Genomic DNA, 5,446 nt, shown 5'->3' with positions numbered 1-5,446 from the left:
CATCCAGCCATTCAAGCTGTGCTTCTTCTGAGGCTCCAGTTATGCGCTTTTCAAAAGAGAGTCTTTGGGGACTGAATATTGGTAAAGCTGTTTTACAGATTGCCAGCCACCTCCCTTTTGGTCAATGGGAATAGCAGGGTGATACTGTAGCTCTCTGTCCCGGTAACCTGAGTGCCGGGTCTGCCTTCTCCTTAGCAGCTCCGTTTCCCTGACATAATTAATTTCCTGTGAACCGTGGCAAGGAAAGGGCATTTTAAAACCTTCTTTACCAACAAGAGTCACTTCCTGTTATACTCCACCAAGCCGAATACAGGTTTTCACATTACATAGATCATAACATTTCCTGTTTTTCACCTTATACATCTCAATGGCAGCTGGAACATATCAGCACTACCTTTAATTACTTTATCCTAATAGCTAGGTTAGGTTGTCTTAGATCCTATCAGGAAGTATTATGAATTATAATGGTCTTCAAAAGGTTTTTGTTGGGAAATTGATGCTTGATTTTTACTATTGGTGCTGTTAATTTATAAATCTGATAAGGGGAAATAACTCTAAAAAGAAGTAGTGTTCCCTTCAAAACTCAGTTTGCCACCATTTTTATTTATTTATTTATTTTTTGCATCTGGCCTTTTTCCACGGTGAAGAGAGCAGTTCCTCAAGCAGCAGATTGAAATCTGCAATCTATGTACAATGACTCCCAAATCAATTTCCTCCAGCCATATCTCTACCCTTGGCTCTAGATTTGCATTAGTATTTGCAAAGAGATATTATTTGCAAGATATCCTCATGCATAATATGACAGGTATCCCCTAGGTGTTTCTAGGATATACCTAGAAATAAATTCCTAAACCAATGCCATCTTTTCTACTCTTTATCTCTTCATAGAACCCCATAACTGGTTCATGTAAACCAGAGATCTAAGTGTTTAATGATCAGTCACTAAGTTCCGTCCTGTAACCTCCACCTCCTAAATAGCTTTCAATCAAACCCCTACCTACCTTCCCCTGCCACTTCTTTTGTTAGCAATATCATTATTGAGCATGCTAGTTGCTGCCTGCCACACCCACCCAGACCTTTCCTATCTTCCTCTGTTGTGAAAGAAGCGTTAGTCCATTCTCTAAAGAAGAGCTGCTAATAAATGGACCAGAGCAGACACACCTGCTCCAAGAGTACCCAGTGATTAATGAGGTCACTTAACACAGAACATTCTGTTCAAAAGAGGCAGCAGCATCTAGCAGGTTATTTCCTGCCATAATTTAGATGTGGAATATGGAAGGGATTGACCTATCCATAGAAAAAAAGGAGAGAAGAGCATACATGCTGGGTGAAGCCAAGAGTTCTGTGTTAGAAAAATAGAGAGAAGTTAGTCCTTGGAAGTGCTGAATTGTAGACAGATTGACAATGGCAAATCTGGCACACGAGTGCACAAAAATGAACATTCCTTTTTATTAAAGATATTAGTCTCTATGCCTTGCAACCAGAAGGAGGTGGCTAACACAGAAAGGGGGTCAAGAGTATCCTTGCAATCACAGTCTCTTCAAGGGGGTGCAAATTTGTTTGTAGGGCTGTAGAAGATAGGACAATCCCTTCCAGGATGGAGAAGCAAGCCATCCTTGTGAGGCAAAGATAAAGTGGATACTGTCCTGGCCAAAGCAAGGCTTTGGTGATTTTGCTTTGGAGCAATTCCAAGGAAATAGGAAATGCAGCACAATTCTCCCTCCCTCTGTATCTCTCTTCCCATATTGCCTCTTCTAGAAGGATAGGCACCAATTTGTTAAAAGCAGTTACTTTCAGAGGGTGGAATTATAAGAGACTTAGGATTTTTCCAATTGTATTTTCTTTTTTTCCCCAGTAATGTACATGTCATTGTTCAGGGATAATGAAATAAGAAGGCAAAAATGAAATAAAATTCAAGAACGGCTGAGCTGGACGACTGCCTGTCATACTATTAGACGGTTGCAACAGGGCAGCACATGCTCTGGTCCCAGGTTGCCTGGCTGAAAGCAGATAAGGAAACACAGGGCCACCATATGACTTGGCTTGAGGAAACCCTTTCTGTTTGTAACCGGTATTCTGAGACCACTTAAAATCAGATCCAAAACTAATAGTTCCCACTGCTGAATTGCAATGTCAAGCTGAATTGTCTGACTTGCCAGGTTTCTATGGTTAAAATTAATGCCCTCCTTGGCAAAGACTGTCATACTAGCAATTGGAACCATCTGAGAGGAGCCAGAGCAGTCTGGATTTCCTGACTCCTGGGTCCCTTTGAATTACATGTCTGCATTCATCTGCTTCCCCCAAGAGTAGAATGAGGTGCAGGTTTGTCCTAAGGCTTCAAACACAGCATTTGATCCAGTGATGTGCAAAATCAGAGTATGGGGAAAAAGAATAGTATCAAAAAGAAATCATAGGAGTTGTCTCAGGAGTATGAGGAAGAGCTTCGTGAGAATATGTAGACATGAATTTTACATTTGCTTAACCAGGAGTGCAAAATGCAATTGAGAAGATCTAGCCAAATTCATCCCAAGCTTGAGATGAGAAAGGAAGGAGAAGAAGGCAAAGAAGACAGGAGCTCTGTGGTACCTTGCAATAGAAAGATGTGACTAACAGGACTAGAGTAGGCTCAACAGGCAATAGACCTTTACAGGAAGTGTAAATTTGGTTGTAGCGTTGTGGAAGACTGAGGAACCATGAGGACAGCCCTTCCCAAACAATAGGTTGCTATCTGCAGTCTATATGCAAAGCCTCAGGAGTCAACCATCTCCAGATCTTTGCCCTCGGAAACTTTCTGGAGTTCCAGAGGTACCTGGAGGTCATCTGTGATCCAATTAGCAACAACGAAGAGCTAGACTACCAATGGCCAATGTGAAAAAGGTTTGCAAACAGTGTAGGGGATAGCAGTGTTAGAACGTTTCTCTAAACTTGTGTCCTACTCAACTGCTCCAAACCAGGTTCCCTGTTTGGGCTGAAAGATGCACACTTCTCTTGGTCATTAAAAATAGAATAATAAGAGGGGCGCCTGGGTGGCGCAGTCGGTTAAGCGTCCGACTTCAGCCAGGTCACGATCTCGCGGTCCGTGAGTTCGAGCCCCGCGTCGGGCTCTGGGCTGATGGCTCAGAGCCTGGAGCCTGTTTCCGATTCTGTGTCTCCCTCTCTCTCTGCCCCTCCCCTGTTCATGCTCTGTCTCTCTCTGTCCCAAAAATAAATAAACATTGAAAAAAAAAATTTTTAAATAGAATAATAAGAGAAGCCATCTTGGGAATTAAAAGTGCTTTCTTCACTAGGATTTGCAGATAGTGAAGGAAGACAACTGTTAAAAAACAAATACGGGACTGGGGTGCCTGGGTGGCTCAGTCAGTTAAGCGTCTGACTCTTGATTTCAGCTCAGGTCATGATCTTACAGTTAGTGAGTTGGAGCCCTACATCAGACTTGCACTCACAGTGTGGAGCCTGCTGGGATTCTGTCTCCCTCTCTCTCTGTCCCTCCCCTGCTGGCTCTCTACCTCACTCTCTATCTCTCTCTCTCTCAATAAACAAATAAACATTAAAAAAAATTAGGGGACACCTGGGTGGCTCAGTCAGTTAAGTATCAGATTCTTGATTTCAGCTTACATCATGATCTCCCAGTTTGTGAGATTGAGCCCATAACAGGGATTGGGATTCTCTCTCTCCCTGTCTCTCCCCCCACCCCAGCTCCTGTACACACGCTCTCTCGCTCTCTCTCACTCTCTCTCAAAATAAATAAATAAACTTAAAAAAAAAAACCACAATAGATTATGCAAGAATGTCTGCATGAATAAAAAGGTAGCACCCAAAGGGGCATGGAATTTCTAGTGCTATAGGAATGAAACCTAAATCTCATTTACCTATGCTTTGGGCTGCAGAATTATGAGGGAAACAGACTAACAGGCAGAACAGCAAAAATTGTCTTGGTCGGGAAAAGACTAATATGCAAAACATCTAGGAATTGGGATAAAGAAAATGGAGGGAATGAGCTATTCAATCAAGAGGAGGGCTGTATATCTGCAGGGAGAAGCAGAAACACTCTATGAGATTGAACTAATGTCACGGACATGAGATTAGCCAGGCTTATGGACTCCAGGTCCAGTTTGCATGTGAAGAGATCCCCTTTTTCTTTTTCTTTTTTTTTTTAATTTTTTTAACGTTTATTTATTTTTGAGACAGAGAGAGACAGAGCATGAATGGGGGAGGGTCAGAGAGAGGAAGACACAGAATCTGAAACAGGCTCCAGGCTCTGAGCTGTCAGCACAGAGCTCAACGCGGGGCTCAAATTCACAGACCGCGAGATCATGACCTGAGCCGAAGTCGGCCGCTTAACTGACTAAGCCACCCAGGCGCCCCAAAGATCCCCTTTTTCTTATGGGGGCCTGAATGAGTCGTATTTGGCAGTCAGAAAATGCCAGGTCTCATCTCTCATCTGGACTTTTACAAGCTGGTCGTATGTTCTTATATCTTCAGCCTTTTCCCACTCCACTCCATCTGCCGTGTAACTTCTAGAATAATACTTCTAAACAATTTCCAGTCAGGTTATTCTGCCTTCAAACCCATCTATAACATTCATCTTGACCCTGCAGACTTTTCTCACTGCCACCTGTCACATACCCCCAAAGGTTCTCTTGGCTCCAGTCACAGAAGAACCATGTCAAGTCCTTCAAGCGTGTCATCTCTGTTGCTTTGTAAACTTAGACATACTTTGTTCTCTCCTCATCCCCCGCCTGCCTGATTCTACCAAACACCCTTGCTGCCGAAGTATGCAAGACTCAGCCCAAAATATCACCTCCATCTTAGGGAATTCTTCACTGATTAAGCCTATAAAAAGATGTTTCACTTCTCCTGCTCTGCTATGTAGCTTCCTTCACTCTTGCTCATGGCATAGATGACATTGTTGTGTCTCTGTTTACACTTCTGTTTCTCCCACTGGAGTGTGAACTCCTTAAGAGTGGGAAGAATCTCTTTAAGTCTGTAACTTATCTTTAAATATCTTTAACTCTCCAGCATCTGGCCTAGTTACTAGGCTGCTGTCATGTCTATTGAAAGAATGACTATGATCATTACCTGCTAGATATCCCCAAAAGTCATAGTCAATACCTGAGAGGGGATTTGGGATTGTTACAGTGACGTTTCTGTGTAGAGGTAAGGGGAAAGTCACCCCCCAACCTGTTGTATCTCATCCTTTTGAGAAGCTTAACGATTCTTCTTAAATGGATTAAATATTATTTCCCCCTGAGGCATATTCCCTTGATTGGGAGAACTTCCTATCTGACTGCTTACTCAGGACTTTATCGTCAATCAACATGGCCACAACTTTCTTATATAATTCATTTCTTTCACCTAAAATATTGAGCAATGGAATTGAGATGCTTGAGCCACCCTGTAAGTGGAGAGTGCCTCTGTAGTGGATTCTATACCATCCTAATTCTGC

The sequence above is a fragment of the Lynx canadensis genome, chromosome A1 (assembly GCF_007474595.2).
Source record: "Lynx canadensis isolate LIC74 chromosome A1, mLynCan4.pri.v2, whole genome shotgun sequence".
In the NCBI taxonomy this organism is placed as follows: domain Eukaryota; kingdom Metazoa; phylum Chordata; class Mammalia; order Carnivora; family Felidae; genus Lynx; species Lynx canadensis.
This window is presented reverse-complemented; position numbering follows the sequence as displayed.